General features: G+C 47.0%; 1 protein-coding gene across 3 annotated transcripts in view; it reads right to left on the bottom strand.

Moving 5' to 3' along the window:
- DDX60 (DExD/H-box helicase 60) overlaps nt 1-18,486 on the bottom strand; it is a 422,428-nt gene that overhangs the window by 21,154 nt on the left and 382,788 nt on the right. The gene's annotated exons all lie outside the window — the stretch shown is intronic.

Here is an 18,486-nt window from a genome sequence, read left to right as displayed (position 1 = left end):
TCCGCGGCCGTGTTTTGGATTCGGACGAATTTTGGCAAAACCTCACCGAAAAATTTTTGTCGGATTCGAGTGTGTTTTGGATTCGGGTGTTTTTTTCAAAAAACCTTAAAAAAACAGCTTAAATCATAGAATTTGGGGGTCATTTTGATCCCAAAGTATTATTAACCTCAATAACCATAATTTCCACTCACTTTCTGAACACCTCACACCTCACAATATTATTTTTAGTCCTAAAATTTGCACCGAGGTCGCTGGATGGCTAAGCTAAGCGACACAAGTGGCCGACACAAACACCTGGCCCATCTAGGAGTGGCACTGCAGTGTCAGGCAGGATGGCACTTCAAAAAAAATAGTCCCCAAACAGCACATGATGCAAAGTAAAAAAGAGGCGCACCAATGTCGCTGTGTGACTAAGCTAAGCGACACAAGTGGCTGACACAAACACCTGACCCATCTAGGAGTGGCACTGCAGTGTCAGGCAGGATGGCACTTCAAAAAAATAGTCCCCAAACAGCACATGATGCAAAGAAAAATGAAAGAAAAAAGAGGTGCAAGATGGAATTGTCCTTGGGCCCTCCCACCCACCCTTATGTTGTATAAACAGGACATGCACACTTTAACAAACCCATCATTTCAGCGACAGGGTCTGCCACACGACTGTGACTGAAATGACTGGTTGGTTTGGGCCCCCACCAAAAAAGAAGCAATCAATCTCTCCTTGCACAAACTGGCTCTACAGAGGCAAGATGTCGACCTCATCCTCATCGTCCGATTCATCACCCCTTTCACTGTGTACATCCCCCTCCTCACAGATTATTAATTCGTCCCCACTGGAATCCACCATCTCAGGTCCCCGTGTACTTTCTGGAGGCAATTGCTGCTGGTGAATGTCTCCACGGAGGAATTGATTATAATTCATTTTAATGAACATAATCTTCTCCACATTTTCTGGAAGTAACCTCGTACGCCGATTGCTGACAAGGTGAGCGGCTGCACTAAACACTCTTTCGGAGTACACACTGGAGGGAGGGCAACTTAGGTAGTATAAAGCCAGTTTGTGCAAGGGCCTCCAAATTGCCTCTTTTTCCTGCCAGTATACGTACGCACTGTCTGACGTGCCTACTTGGATGCGGTCACTCATATAATCCTCCACCATTCTTTCAATGGTGAGAGAATCATATGCAGTGACAGTAGACGACATGTCAGTAATCGTTGGCAGGTCCTTCAGTCTGGACCAGATGTCAGCACTTGCTCCAGAATGCCCTGCATCACCGCCAGCGCGTGGGCTCGGAATTCTTATCCTTTTCCTCGCACCCCCAGTTGCGGGAGAATGTGAAGGAGGAGCTGTTGACGGGTCACGTTCCGCTTGACTTGACAATTTTCTCACCAGAAGGTCTATCAACCCCTGCAGACTTGTGTCTGCCGGAAAGAGAGATACAACGTAGGTTTTAAATCTAGGATCGAGCACGGTGGCCAAAATGTAGTGCTCTGATTTCAACAGATTGACCACCCGTGAATCCTGGTTAAGCGAATTAAGGGCTCCATCCACAAGTCCCACATGCTTAGCGGAATCGCTCTGTTTTAGCTCCTCCTTCAATGTCTCCAGCTTCTTCTGCAAAAGCCTGATGAGGGGAATGACCTGACTCAGGCTGGCAGTGTCTGAACTGACTTCACGTGTGGCAAGTTCAAAGGGTTGCAGAACCTTGCACAACGTTGAAATCATTCTCCACTGCGCTTGAGACAGGTGCATTCCACCTCCTTTGCCTATATCGTGGCCAGATGTACAGGCTTGAATGGCCTTTTGCTGCTCCTCCATCCTCTGAAGCATATAGAGGGTTGAATTCCACCTCGTTACCACCTCTTGCTTCAGATGATGGCAGGGCAGGTTCAGGTATTTTTGGTGGTGCTCCAGTCTTCTGTACGCGGTGCCTGAACGCCGAAAGTGGCCCGCAATTCTTCTGGCCACCGACAGCATCTCTTGCACGCCCCTGTCGTTTTTTAAATAATTCTGCACAACCAAATTCAAGGTATGTGCAAAACATGGGACGTGCTGGAATTTGCCCAGATGTAATGCACGCACAATATTGGTGGCGTTGTCCGATGTCACAAATCCCCAGGAGAGTCCAATTGGGGTAAGCCATTCTGCGATGATCTTCCTCAGTTCCCGTAAGAGGTTTTCAGCTGTGTGCCTATTCTGGAAAGCGGTGATACAAAGCGTAGCCTGCCTAGGAATGAGTTGGCGTTTGCGAGATGCTGCTACTGGTGCCGCTGCTGCTGTTCTTGCAGCGGGAGGCAATATATCTACCCAGTGGGCTGTCACAGTCATATAGTCCTGAGTCTGCCCTGCTCCACTTGTCCACATGTCCGTGGTTAAGTGGACATTGGGTACAACTGCATTTTTTAGGACACTGGTGAGTCTTTTTCTGAGGTCTGTGTACATTTTCGGTATCGCCTGCCTAGAGAAATGGAACCTAGATGGTATTTGGTACCGGGGACACAGTACCTCAATCAAGTCTATAGTTGGATCTGAATTAACGATGGATACCGGAACCACGTTTCTCACCGCCCAGGCTGCCAAGGCCTCAGTTATCCACTTTGCAGCAGGATGACTGCTGTGATATTTCATCTTCCTCGCAAAGGACTGTTGGACAGTCAATTGCTTACTGGAAGTAGTACAAGTGGTCTTCCGACTTCCCCTCTGGGATGACGATCGACTCCCAGCAGCAATAACAGCAGCGGCAGCAGCAGTAGGCGTTACACTCAAGGAATCATCGGAGGAATCCCAGGCAGGAGAGGACTCGTCAGACTTGTCAGTGACATGGCCTGCAGGACTATTGGCTTTCCTGGGTAAGGAGGAAATTGACACTGAGGGAGTTGGTGGTGTGGTTTGCAGGAGCTTGGTTACAAGAGGAAGGGATTTACTGGTCAGTGGACTGCTTCCGCTGTCACCCAAAGTTTTTGAACTTGTCACTGACTTATGATGAATGCGCTGCAGGTGACGTATAAGGGAGGATGTTCCGAGGTGGTTAACGTCCTTACCCCTACTTATTACAGCTTGACAAAGGCAACACACGGCTTGACACCTGTTGTCCGCATTTTTGTTGAAATAATTCCACACCGAAGAGCTGATTTTTTTTGTATTTTGACCAGGCATGTCAATGGCCATATTCGTCCCACAGACAACAGGTGTCTCCCCGGGTGCCTGACTTAAACAAACCACCTCACCATCAGAATCCTCCTTGTCAATTTCCTCCCCAGCGCCAGCAACACCCATATCCTCATCCTGGTGTACTTCAACACTGACATCTTCAATTTGACTATCAGGAACTGGACTGCGGGTGCTCCTTCCAGCACTTGCAGGCGGCGTGCAAATGGTGGAAGGCGCAAGCTCTTCCCGTCCAGTGTTGGGAAGGTCAGGCATCGCAACCGACACAATTGGACTCTCCTTGGGGATTTGTGATTTCGAAGAACGCACAGTTCTTTGCTGTGCTTTTGCCAGCATAAGTCTTTTCTTTTTTTCTAGCGAGAGGATGAGTGCTTCCATCCTCATGTGAAGCTGAACCACTAGCCATGAACATAGGCCAGGGCCTCAGCCGTTCCTTGCCACTCCGTGTCGTAAATGGCATATTGGCAAGTTTACGCTTCTCCTCAGACACTTTTAATTTTGATTTTTGGGTCATTTTACTGAACTTTTGTGTTTTGGATTTTACATGCTCTGTACTATGACATTGGGCATCGGCCTTGGCAGACGACATTGATGGCATTTCATCGTCTCGGCCATGACTAGTGGCAGCAGCTTTAGCACGAGGTGGAAGTGGATCTTGATCTTTCCATATTTTTTTAACCTCCACATTTTTGTTCTCCATATTTTAATGTGTGGAATTATATGACAGTATCAATAGCAATGGCCTACTATTATATATACTGCGCACAACTAAAAGGCACCACAGGTATACAATGTAGATGGATGGATAGTATACTTAATGGATGACGAGTGACGACACAGAGGTAGGTACAGCAGTGGCCTACCGTACTGCTATATACAGTATACTGGACCTGGTGGACACTGTCAGCAAACTGCTAAACTAGTCTAAAAAAAAGGCACCACAGGTATACAATGTAGATGGATGGATAGTATACTTAATGGATGATGAGTGACGACACAGAGGTAGGTACAGCAGTGGCCTACCGTACTGCTACATACAGTATAATGGACCCGGTGGACACTGTCAGCAAACTGCTAAACTAGTCTAAAAAAAAGGCACCACAGGTATACAATGTAGATGGATGGATAGTATACTTATTGGATGACGAGTGACGACACAGAGGTAGGTACAGCAGTGGCCTACCGTACTGCTATATAGAGTATAATGGACCTGGTGGACACTGTCAGCAAACTGCTAAACTAGTCTAAAAAAAAGGCACCACAGGTATACAATGTAGATGGATGGATAGTATACTTAATGGATGACGAGTGACGACACAGAGGTAGGTACAGCAGTGGCCTACCGTACTGCTACATACAGTATAATGGACCCGGTGGACACTGTCAGCAAACTGCTAAACTAGTCTAAAAAAAAGGCACCACAGGTATACAATGTAGATGGATGGATAGTATACTTATTGGATGACGAGTGACGACACAGAGGTAGGTACAGCAGTGGCCTACCGTACTGCTATATACAGTATAATGGACCTGGTGGACACTGTCAGCAAACTGCTAAACTAGTCTAAAAAAAAGGCACCACAGGTATACAATGTAGATGGATGGATAGTATACTTAATGGATGACGAGTGACGACACAGAGGTAGGTACAGCAGTGGCCTACCGTACTGCTATATACAGTATAATGGACCTGGTGGACACTGTCAGCAAACTGCTAAACTAGTCTAAAAATAAGGCACCACAGGTATACAATGTAGATGGATGGATAGTATACTTAATGGATGACGAGTGACGACACAGAGGTAGGTACAGCAGTGGCCTACCGTACTGCTATATATAGTATACTGGACCTGGTGGACACTGTCAGTAAACTGCTAAACTAGTCTAAAAAAAAGGCACCACAGGAGTGTTTTTCAGGCAGACAAACGTATACCGGTGGTCACTGTCAGCAAAACTCTGCACTGTACTCCTGCTATAGCTGCTCCCCAGTCCCCACAATTAAGCAGTGTGAGCACTCAGCACAGATATATCATGCAGCACACTGATCACAGATATGGTATGGAGCATTTTTTTCAGGCAGAGAACGGATAAAAAACTGGTGGTCACTTATCAGCAAAACTCTGCACTGTACTCCTCCTAGCAGCTGCTCCCCAATCCTCCCCACAATTATAGTAATAAACAAGCAATCAGATCAACTGTCTTCTACCAGTATTAGTATATAAACGGAGAGGACGCCAGCCACGTCCTCTCCCTATCATCTCAATGCACGTGTGAAAATGGCGGCGACGTGCGGCTGCTTATATAGAATCCGAATCTCGCGAGAATCCGACAGCGGGATGATGACGTTCGGGCGCGCTCGGGTTAACCGAGCCATACGGGAGAATCCGAGTATGGCTCGGACCCGTGTAAAAAGGGTGAAGTTCGGGGGGGTTCGGTTTCTCGGAAACCGAACCCGCTCATCACTAATGAGAAGTGTCCCAGTCTTGAACTTAGGCCTGTGCACAGTATTTTAGTATTTTAATCCTTTGAGAAATCTTGGATTCTTTGTAATATAATGTAATAACATGGGCGGTCTTCTGGAAAAAGCCCTAACAAAACACTGATCAAAATGAAGATCCCAATCTGTAAGTCCTCTGTTGAATTTCCCTTCTGCTTAAGGGATATGGGCCCTCATTCCGAGTTGTTCGCTCGGAGATTTTCATCGCATCGCAGTGAGAATTCTCTTAGTGCGCATGCGCAATGTTCGCACTGCGACTGCGCCAAGTAACTTTACTATGAAGAAAGTAATTTTACTCACGGCTTTTTCTTCGCTCCGACGTTCGCATTGTGATTGACAGGAAATGGGTGTTACTGGGCGGAAGCAAGGCGTTTTATGGGCGTGTGGCTGAAAACGCTACCGTTTCCGGAAAAAACGCAGGAGTGGCCGGAGAAACGGTGGGAGTGCCTGGGCGAACGCTGGGTGTGTTTATGACGTCAGCCAGGAACGAAAAGCACTGAACTGATCGCACAGGCAGAGTAAGTCTGAAGCTACTCAGAAACTGCTAACTCGTTTGTAATCGCAATATTGCGCGTACGTCGGTCGCAATTTTAAGAAGCTAAGATTCACTCCCAGTAGGCGGCGGCTTAGCGTGTGTAACTCTGCTACATTCGCCTTGCGACCGATCAACTCGGAATGAGGGCCATAGTCTTGTTATTTACTATTATCACCAGGTGGCGCTGCAGTGTCAAGGATCACTTCTCAAGGCTGAATGCCTAATAAATGTCAGCTTCATTAGGTCTGCAATAATTCAGCTTTACTGCCATGTGTCAGATAAGGGCAGTGTGCAGTGATTAGCGACCAGAGTCTCTCTCTTATATAGCCTGCCAGCCTTGGAGTCCACTGAGGGGCAGTGGGACATTTATATTACTACACACTCCTTCAGAGGCTAATCATGGGTCTTTACACCTATTCGCAACTGCTTAATATAGTGTATGAGACTGTCCCAGTCGTTAGGCTGCTCTTCTGGTGTCTGAGGGGCTGCAGTCTGCACTATTTCCCCACCGCACTGTAATGCATACTCCAGAACCCAGTGGCTAACTTAGCCAGACTCACGTGTCCTACGACTGTAGTGATGATCTGCTTACTCAGGGGCCACCTTACACAAGCTCCGCTGTCTGGCTATGCAGCACCGCGCTGCCAGTGTGCCTTCTCCTCCGATCACTGTCACCCGGTTACTGAGTGGAACGATCACACTGCTCTGCTTCCCCTCTGCACAGTAACTTTCCTCTCTCCTACTGAGCTGCAGTTAATCACAGTATGTAGAATCCTCACTCTATATAGTGCTGGTCACTGCTTGAATCTCACACACTGTACAAGCTCCGCCAGGTGCAGTCTTTCTCAGAGCAGGCTCCTCTGGCGTCTGACGTCACATCCCCCTCTGCAGCTTATCTAGCTTCTCTGCTTTTTCCCGCTCTCCTCTCAGGCAAAGTCAGATTCTCCTGTGTCTCAACACCTTCCAGATTGTTTTTCTTTTGCACAGCCTCGGTTGCCTAGCACCCACGCTGCAATTGCAGAATCCCACAGTTCATCAAGTTCACAAGTGACACAATCGAGCCACAGCTTGTAACCCTTTCCTATGTTTCCATAAAAGGGGTATCCCTCAGGATTGGGATGCCACACTAACAAATTTGCTGCTGCGATCAACTCTGAATTAGGCCCACTATCTTGTAGACAGGAGCTATGATAAGGAGTGTCGAGTGCGCCACCAGTATTCGGAGGTGTGGCCAGGCACCCTCCTTAGATTCCTAAAAATTATAGGATATGTGCAGCTGGAAAGCGACCGTGTGTGCCGCATGGGGGTGCCAGTGGCAGGGAAGTAGGGGTGAGTGCAATATCTCCTCTCTGCACATCATGCAGGGAGGGAGAGGACTGACTACTTCTGCAGCAGCCTCTTCTCTGTTCCTGCCCGAAGTGCTGCTGCCTGCAATGTGGGGAGGGAGGGGGGGGGGTCCAGATCCTGGGCCCCTCCAATAAAAAAATAATTGATAATGAAAAAATGAAGAAAATGAGACCCCATAACTTTTTCCCTACCCGGAGCAAAGGCAAATTTTGTTTATGATTTGCCAAAATTTTATCGATGACATAAATCAACAGGAAAATGTATTAAAAAAAATATGTAGTTTGAGTAATTGGGAGAGGAATGCATTACAATCCTTACAGAAAAATTATTATATAATCATTTAATCTACAGATTAGGTTGATGAGGTTGATATTTTGAATCGAAAAAAGTATTTAGAAAAATCATTCACAGTTAAATGAAAGTTAACTCAAGTACTCCCAGCACCACAAAAGTTTTGTACACACGGGAGTGTCCCTAGCTCACATTATGCCACATAGAATTCCATTTCACATTATGCAGCTAAGTGAGTGCATCTCCTGTGGGGGAGGGTGGGGAAACAGGAGGGAAGGGGGTATTTGGGATCCCTGGGAGCCCAACCTGCATGCACTGTTGTTAATCTAGCACCTGTGCAGAATATAGGGAAGTACTGTATACATAACTTTGTTCATACGATATCCAACCAGCCTCAAAAATCCTGCAGACGGTATTTTGTAAAGAAACCAATAGGGAAAGAAAAATAAAACCATTCACACAACTTGTGCTTGGGAAAAGAGCCTTTCATTTTTAGACACAATCTGTGAAGAGACTACTCTGATTTTATTACACAATAAATATATATATTATTTCTTTTTTTTTTTCCTTTTGTTTTTTTTTATATCACAGAAAATATTAATATTTAGAGACTCAGACAGGGCCAGATTAACAATGTGGCAGGTGCAGCTACAGCTCTAGGCATCCACATAAAAAAGGCCTATCATCATGGCAGCATGATGACCATCTGCCCAGTCACATAGTCCGCAATAAATATTTACACTGTGTTTCTAATTTTCTCACAAAATTCTGCAATTTTTCTATTTTTATATCTATTTAGGAGACATGCCCCACCCACACAGCTCCTCCCCTTCTCGGATCTCTCTGGGGATTTCTGTGGAAAAAAAGTCCATAGGCTTCTATAGGCAATGCCATCTATAGACAGCGTTGCTTATTGAGCACAAGCTCCAGAATGTTTTCTGAGGTTTGACCGCATTTTGATGCTTAGTACATCCTGCCCAAGGTCTATAGAACGGTAAGCATTTAATCGGACATTAAAAACATTGTTGTGCAGTTGGTCAATATTACAAAATTGAATTGATAAATATTTTAATACATAGAACATTCTTGAAGTTAGTGGCAGTTGGCAAGCATTGGTTTATACAGTACTTGCCACTTGTTTGCCAATTCATCCTAAATACTGCGGCAAGACTGACCTTCCTCTATCACTGCTTCACATCTTGTATGACACTCTGTAAATGCCTGCACTGGCTCCCTATTACCTCCAAAATTCAATTTAAGCTTCTTATCCTCATCTTCACTCACTCCCTCTCAACCTCCATGATCTGCTTTTGGTATGCCTCTCTACCTCTCACTAACACCCAGTGGCATATTAAGAAGGGATGTAGGGTTTGCAGTGCATATGGACCACTTGTTGGAGGCAAGAAGGCATCATGCAGAGGAAAAATTGTAACAGTTGTCCATAGCCCCTTTATACCCTAACACATCGTCATGGCTTTTGGCTCTATCTCCATGCTTGCAAGTCTGCCACTCTCCTTCAGGATGGACTTAATAATCGATTTACAGTGGCTGAGTGAAACAAGAGTAGTTTCAAATCTGCAATGTCACACACGGCAGAGTCACTGAATGTACCAACATACAGATGTGTTCACATACACCGATCCTCAATGCGCCACAAGACACCTGGCTTGAGTGAGTAAGCTGCACCAAGCAGTGTAGCATAGTGACCTTTCTTTACATCTGTGACATGATCGGATCACAGACACAGCAAAACGTCACTCAAGTACCAAAGACACCGGGCTGCAACTTTAACTGCAAATGTCTATTTACTAAGCCTTGGATGGAGATAAAGTACCAGCCAATCAGCTCCTAACTGCCATGTCACAGGTTGTGTTTGAAAAATTACAGTTTTCGGAGCTGGTTGGTTGTGACTTTATCTCCATCCACTAGGTTATACACCGATTCAAACTCGTATGTACAAATGTTGCATATCAAATGACTGCAGTCTTTTTAGTAGGTTTAGTTGCTTGCAACTAACATCAAGTTAAAAAGGCACGCAGAGAAGGGCTCTTTGGTGGAAATATGACAATAGTGTATGAGGAAACATCTGTATGGTGGCTAGAGATGAGCGGGTTCGGTTTCTCTGAATCCGAACCCGCACGAACTTCATGTTTTTTTTCACGGGTCCGAGCGACTCGGATCTTCCCGCCTTGCTCGGTTAACCCGAGCGCGCCCGAACGTCATCATGACGCTGTCGGATTCTCGCGAGACTCGGATTCTATATAAGGAGCCGCGCGTCGCCGCCATTTTCACACGTGCATTGAGATTGATAGGGAGAGGACGTGGCTGGCGTCCTCTCCATTTAGATTAGAAGAGAGAGAGAGAGAGATTGACCTGATTTACTGGAGCTTAGGAGTACTGTAGAACTGTAGAGAGTGCAGAGTTTACTAGTGACTGACCACAGTGACCACCAGACAGTGCAGTTTTATTTAATATATCCGTTCTCTGCCTGAAAAAAACGATACACAGTGACTCAGTCACATACCATATCTGTGTGCACTGCTCAGCCCAGTGTGCTGCATCATCTATGTATATATCTGACTGTGCTCAGCTCACACATCTTATAATTGTGGGGGAGACTGGGGAGCACTGCAGTGCCAGTTATAGGTTATAGCAGGAGCCAGGAGTACATATTATTATTAAAATTAAACAGTGCACACTTTTGCTGCAGGAGTGCCACTGCCAGTGTGACTGACCAGTGACCTGACCACACTGACCACCAGTATAGTTAGTAGTATAGTATACTATATTGTGATTGCCTGAAAAAGTTAAACACTCGTCGTGTGACTTCACTTGTGTGGTGTTTTTTTTTTTATTCTATAAAAAACTCATTCTGCTGACAGACAGTGTCCAGCAGGTCCGTCATTATATAATATATACCTGTCCGGCTGCAGTAGTGATATATATATATTTTTTATATCATTATTTATCATCCAGTCGCAGCAGACACAGTACGGTAGTTCACGGCTGTAGCTACCTCTGTGTCGGCACTCGGCAGTCCGTCCATAATTGTATACCACCTACCCGTGGTTTTTTTTTCTTTCTTCTTTATACATACATACTACTACTACATCTCTTTATCAACCAGTCTATATTAGCAGCAGACACAGTACAGTACGGTAGTCCATGGCTGTAGCTACCTCTGTGTCGGCACTGGGCAGTCCGTCCATAATTGTATACCACCTACCCGTGGTTTTTTTTTCTTTCTTCTTTATACATACATACTACTACTACTACTACATCTCTTTATCAACCAGTCTATATTAGCAGCAGACACAGTACAGTACGGTAGTCCACGGCTGTAGCTACCTCTGTGTCGGCACTGGGCAGTCCGTCCATAATTGTATACCACCTACCCGTGGTTTTTTTTTCTTTCTTTATACATACATACTACTACTACATCTCTTTATCAACCAGTCTATATTAGCAGCAGACACAGTACAGTACGGTAGTCCATGGCTGTAGCTACCTCTGTGTCGGCACTGGGCAGTCCGTCCATAATTGTATACCACCTACCCGTGGTTTTTTTTTCTTTCTTCTTTATACATACATACTACTACTACATCTCTTTATCAACCAGTCTATATTAGCAGCAGACACAGTACAGTACGGTAGTCCACGGCTGTAGCTACCTCTGTGTCGGCAGTCCGTCCATAATTGTATACCACCTACCCGTGGTTTTTTTTTCTTTCTTCTTTATACATACATACTACTACTACATCTCTTTATCAACCAGTCTATATTAGCAGCAGACACAGTACAGTACGGTAGTCCACGGCTGTAGCTACCTCTGTGTCGGCACTCGGCAGTCCATCCATAATTGTATACTAGTATCCATCCATCTCCATTGTTTACCTGAGGTGCCTTTTAGTTGTGCCTATTAAAATATGGAGAACAAAAATGTTGAGGTTCCAAAATTAGGGAAAGATCAAGATCCACTTCCACCTCGTGCTGAAGCTGCTGCCACTAGTCATGGCCGAGACGATGAAATGCCAGCAACGTCGTCTGCCAAGGCCGATGCCCAATGTCATAGTACAGAGCATGTCAAATCCAAAACACCAAATATCAGTAAAAAAAGGACTCCAAAACCTAAAATAAAATTGTCGGAGGAGAAGCGTAAACTTGCCAATATGCCATTTACCACACGGAGTGGCAAGGAACGGCTGAGGCCCTGGCCTATGTTCATGGCTAGTGGTTCAGCTTCACATGAGGATGGAGGCACTCAGCCTCTCGCTAGAAAAATGAAAAGACTCAAGCTGGCAAAAGCAGTAGCACCGCAAAGAACTGTGCGTTCTTCGAAATCCCAAATCCACAAGGAGAGTCCAATTGTGTCGGTTGCGATGCCTGACCTTCCCAACACTGGATGTGAAGAGCATGCGCCTTCCACCATTTGCACGTCCCCTGCAAGTGCTGGAAGGAGCACCCGCAGTCCAGTTCCTGATAGTCAGATTGAAGATGTCAGTGTTGAAGTACACCAGGATGAGGAGGATATGGGTGTAGCTGGCGCTGGGGAGGAAATTGACCAGGAGGATTCTGATGGTGAGGTGGTTTGTTTAAGTCAGGCACCCGGGGAGACACCTGTTGTCCGTGGGAGGAATAGGGCCGTTGACATGCCTGGTGAAAATACCAAAAAAATCAGCTCTTCGGTGTGGAAGTATTTCACCAGAAATGCGGACAACAGGTGTCAAGCCGTGTGTTCCCTTTGTCAAGCTGTAATAAGTAGGGGTAAGGACGTTAACCACCTCGGAACATCCTCCCTTATACGTCACCTGCAGCGCATTCATAATAAGTCAGTGACAAGTTCAAAAACTTGGGCCGACAGCGGAAGCAGTCCACTGACCAGTAAATCCCTTCCTCTTGTAACCAAGCTCACGCAAACCACCCCACCAACTCCCTCAGTGTCAATTTCCTCCTTCCCCAGGAATGCCAATAGTCCTGCAGGCCATGTCACTGGCAATTCTGACGAGTCCTCTCCTGCCTGGGATTCCTCCGATGCATCCTTGCGTGTAACGCCTACTGCTGCTGGCGCTGCTGTTGTTGCTGCTGCTGGGAGTCGATGGTCATCCCAGAGGGGAAGTCGTAAGCCCACTTGTACTACTTCCAGTAAGCAATTGACTGTCCAACCGTCCTTTGCGAGGAAGATGAAATATCACAGCAGTCATCCTGTTGCAAAGCGGATAACTGAGTCCTTGACAACTATGTTGGTGTTAGACGTGCGTCCGGTATCCGCCGTTAGTTCACAGGGAACTAGACAATTTATTGAGGCAGTGTGCCCCCATTACCAAATACCATCTAGGTTCCACTTCTGTAGGCAGGCGATACCGAGAATGTACACGGACGTCAGAAAAAGACTCACCAGTGTCCTAAAAAATGCAGTTGTACCCAATGTCCACTTAACCACGGACATGTGGACAAGTGGAGCAGGGCAGGGTCAGGACTATATGACTGTGACAGCCCACTGGGTAGATGTATGGACTCCCGCCGCAAGAACAGCAGCGGCGGCACCAGTAGCAGCATCTCGCAAACGCCAACTCTTTCCTAGGCAGGCTACGCTTTGTATCACCGCTTTCCAGAATACGCACACAGCTGAAAACCTCTTACGGCAACTGAGGAAGATCATCGCAGAATGGCTTACCCCAATTGGACTCTCCTGTGGATTTGTGGCATCGGACAACGCCAGCAATATTGTGTGTGCATTAAATATGGGCAAATTCCAGCACGTCCCATGTTTTGCACATACCTTGAATTTGGTTGTGCAGAATTTTTTAAAAAACGACAGGGGCGTGCAAGAGATGCTGTCGGTGGCCAGAAGAATTGCGGGACACTTTCGGCGTACAGGCACCACGTACAGAAGACTGGAGCACCACCAAAAACTACTGAACCTGCCCTGCCATCATCTGAAGCAAGAAGTGGTAACGAGGTGGAATTCAACCCTCTATATGCTTCAGAGGTTGGAGGAGCAGCAAAAGGCCATTCAAGCCTATACAATTGAGCACGATATAGGAGGTGGAATGCACCTGTCTCAAGTGCAGTGGAGAATGATTTCAACGTTGTGCAAGGTTCTGATGCCCTTTGAACTTGCCACACGTGAAGTCAGTTCAGACACTGCCAGCCTGAGTCAGGTCATTCCCCTCATCAGGCTTTTGCAGAAGAAGCTGGAGGCATTGAAGAAGGAGCTAAAAGGGAGCGATTCCGCTAGGCATGTGGGACTTGTGGATGCAGCCCTTAATTCGCTTAACAAGGATTCACGGGTGGTCAATCTGTTGAAATCAGAGCACTACATTTTGGCCACCGTGCTCGATCCTAGATTTAAAACCTACCTTGGATCTCTCTTTCCGGCAGACACAAGTCTGCTGGGGTGCAAAGACCTGCTGGTGAGAAAATTGTCAAGTCAAGCGGAACGCGACCTGTCAACATCTCCTCCTTCACATTCTCCCGCAACTGGGGGTGCGAGGAAAAGGCTCAGAATTCCGAGCCCACCCGCTGGCGGTGATGCAGGGCAGTCTGGAGCGACTGCTGATGCTGACATCTGGTCCGGACTGAAGGACCTGACAACGATTACGGACATGTCGTCTACTGTCACTGCATATAATTCTCTCAACATTGAAAGAATGGTGGAGGATTATATGAGTGACCGCATCCAAGTAGGCACGTCACACAGTCCGTACTTATACTGGCAGGAAAAAGAGGCAATTTGGAGGCCCTTGCACAAACTGGCTTTATTCTACCTAAGTTGCCCTCCCACAAGTGTGTACTCCGAAAGAGTGTTTAGTGCCGCCGCTCACCTTGTGTTATGCACACCAGTGCCAGCAGGAAAGTACTGGTGTCAGAACTGTTATGCACTCCAGTGTCTGCAGGAATGTACTGGTGTTTGAACTGTTATGCAAAACAGATGGACTCACAGACAAACTGGGGGATATGACATAACGTACACAGAAGGTGATAGGGTAACAAAATACACACAAAGTGAACAGAGAAGCCCAGAGGCTAAGGAACTGGGTATCTCCCTTGTATTAGAACTGCTAAGATGGAAAAAGCAAGATGTTGTGTTTTAATACGTAGAGTACCCGAAATGCTGTTGCTAAGGGCAACAGCAAAACCCTAAAGGGTTACCAACGGGTGTGGCAGTAAACTCCTTGGTCAGAGATGGAATGATAGACACAAGGAGAATCTCCACAATCCTAATTCTCACTTGCAGTGCACAGGTTTTAGCTTACTGCCACTAAACTGACCCCTGACACCTAGCACAGTGAGACAGGATTAGACAGGCAAGTCTTAGAATACAGCCGCAAACTTGCTAAGTTCACAGAGTAGTAACAGAACCCCAGCAAGCTAAACGACTGACTCCAGTCTTACTGCTAGGTCTGGATTGGCAGAGTGTAATACCAAATTCCCAGGCCTATTTGCAGTAAGCAACAAACAAATACAAAGCTACACAGTACTGGCTAACGTTCATGAACTGACTAACCAACAAAGATTCAGCAGCATCTGCTTACCCTGAAAAGAGGCCTTATAAAGCAGGTGCTGTCCACGCCCCACTCAGACCTCACAGACTGTGAGCACAAAAACCAGCACCGGATCCCCTGCCGTGCACAGAGCCTATAACCACTGCACAGCAAAAGACCCGAACCGGAGTATCAGCTGCGCTCAGGTTACTCCACTAGCACTTGTCTCCCGGTTGCCATGACGACGTGGCAGCACAGGGCAGGAGACCCTAACAGTACCCCCCCTCTGACGAGGGGTCAAAGAACCCCTACCACCGGGTTTATCGGGGAACTGGGAGAAGAAAGAGCGTATCAGTCTGGGGGCATGAAGATCACAACTGCGCACCCACGACCGCTCCTCCGGGCCATACCCCTTCCAGTGCACCAAAAATGACAGCCGACCCCGAACCACCTTGGAGTCAAGAATCCTTTCAACAACAAACTCCCTCTGGCCACGTATCAGAAGAGGGGAAGGTCTTCCACTGGTAGAAGGATTACTAATCGCCCGTTTTAAAAGGGAACAATGAAATGTTTTATTGATACCCAAAGAACGGGGCAGATCTAACTGAAATGCCACCGGATTGATAACCCTGGTGATCTTATAAGGGCCGATGAACCGGGGCCCTAACTTATGAGATGGCTGTCTCAACTTCAAATTCTTGGTAGACAACCAGACGAAGTCTCCTAATTTGAAGCTGCAGGGTCTTTTCCGCTTATCAAAAACCCTTTTGGTCACTAATGACACAGACACAAGGGCTTTCTTCACTTTCCGCCAAATACCTCTAAGGACCGAAACCACAGAGGAACCACCAGGCGTGGAGTCCAGGGGGTCAAAAGAATTGGCCTTAGGATGATGCCCATACACACAAAGGAAGGGAGAGATCCCTGTAGCAGAGTGAGCCGCGTTGTTATAGGCAAACTCCGCCATGGACAGATGAGCAACCCAGTCAGTCTGACACTTGGAGACATAACACCTGAGGAACTGCTCCAAGGACTGGTTCACCCTTTCAGTCTGCCCATTAGACTGCGGATGGTAGCCTGACGACAAGCTGACAGAAATCTGGAGATCGGAACAAAATGCCCTCCAGAATTTGGCCACAAACTGGGATCCGCGGTCAGAGACCACATCAAGTGGCAACCCGTGGAGACGCACAACATGCAGCATAAATAATTCAGACAGGCGCCTGGCTGATGGCAGCCCAACCAGTGGAACGAAGTGCGCCATCTTCGAAAACCTGTCAACGACAACCCAGATGGCTGTCATCCCCGAGGATTTGGGCAAGTCCACCACAAAATCCATTGAAATGTGGGTCCATGGCTTAGATGGGATAGAGAGTGGATGTAATGGGCCAACAGGAACCCCTCTAGGAGTCTTATTTCGGGCACAGATGTCACATGCCCGAACCCACTGATCCACATCCTTAGCCACCGAGGGCCACCACACCGCCCTAGATAGCAACTCCCGAGTTCTGGCAATACCCGGGTGACCTGCCGACTTCTTGGCATGGAATTCCAGGAACACTCGCTGTCTTAACCTAGGAGGCACAAACAAAAGACCTACCGGAAGGTCTGGAGGAGCCTGCTCCTGTGCTCTAAGGACTAATGATAAGAGGTCCTGGGTAATGCCCACTTTAATACATGATGGGGAAACAATGGGCAACGGCTCCTCGGTGGTCTCCTGGATTGGAGCAAAACTCCGCGAGAGCGCATCAGCCTTGATGTTTTTTGACCCAGGGCGATATGTTATCAAAAAATTAAAGCGAGCAAAAAACAAAGCCCATCGTGCCTGCCTGGCATTGAGACGCTTCGCTGACTCTAAATATGCCAGATTCTTATGGTCAGTGAGAATTGAGACCACAAACTTAGCCCCCTCAAGCCAGTGTCTCCACTCCTCGAGTGCATCCTTAATAGCCAACAATTCCCGGTTACCCACGTCATAATTCATCTCGGCAGGCGAAAATTTACGGGAAAAGTAAGCACAGGGATGAAGGCGATTATCAGACACTCCCATCTGAGAAAGCACTGCCCCAATACCCATCTCAGAGGCATCCACCTCCACCACAAAAGGACGCTCTGGATCTGGGTGTCGCAGCACCTTGGCCGAAACAAATGCCCTTTTGAGACGGGCAAAAGCCGCTTTAGCCTCACAAGACCAGTGAGCAACATCCGCCCCTTTCTTAGTGAGTGCCACCAAGGGCGCCACTATAGACGAAAATCCAGCGATAAATCGTCTATAAAAATTCGCAAAGCCCAGGAAACGCTGAAGCGCCTTCAAACTAGTGGGCTGCACCCAATCCAGGACTGCCTGTACCTTGGAACCCTCCATTTGGAAACCTTCTGGGGAGATAATATATCCTAGAAATGCGATTTGCTGAACTTCAAATTCGCACTTCTCCAGCTTCGCCCCAAGCCGGTGGTCTCTGAGTTTCTGGAGGACTAAGCGTACATGCTTCCGATGTTCCTCCAGGGAATGGGAGAAGATTAGGATGTCATCTAAGTATACAACTAAGAATCTATCCAAATATTCCCTGAGCACATCATTCATGAAATCCTGGAAGACTGCCGGGGCATTACAGAGCCCAAAAGGCATCACCAAATATTCATAATGCCCTGAGTGGGTATTAAAGGCAGTCTTCCATTCATCCCCCTCTCTTATTCGGATTAGATTGTACGCACCGCGTAGGTCAATCTTAGAAAAAATGGTGGCAGTACGAAGCTGGTCAAACAAGACCGAAATGAGAGGCAGTGGGTATGAGTTTTTAATCGTGATACGGTTCAATTCCCTGAAGTCGATGCAGGGTCGCAACGAACCGTCCTTTTTACCCACGAAGAAGAACCCCGACCCAACTGGAGACTGTGAAGGTCTGATAAATCCCTTAGCCAAGTTCTCCTGAATGTACTCTGCCATAGCCTGAGTCTCAGGACGTGACAGGGAGTACAACCTGCTCTTGGGAAGCTTAGCATTTGGCAACAAATCAATGGCACAGTCATAGGGGCGATGGGGAGGTAGTACCTCTGCAACTTTTTTGGAGAACACGTCCGCAAAATCTGCATAACACCCTGGCAATCCTGGCAAACTTAGCTGCGAGAGCCTGACTGGAAGGCACAAGCAACTCCTGAAACAATC

Source organism: Pseudophryne corroboree, chromosome 1 (assembly GCF_028390025.1).
Source record: "Pseudophryne corroboree isolate aPseCor3 chromosome 1, aPseCor3.hap2, whole genome shotgun sequence".
NCBI lineage: Eukaryota > Metazoa > Chordata > Amphibia > Anura > Myobatrachidae > Pseudophryne > Pseudophryne corroboree.
Note: the sequence above shows the minus strand (reverse complement) of the source record. Positions and strands in the feature narration are given on the sequence as shown.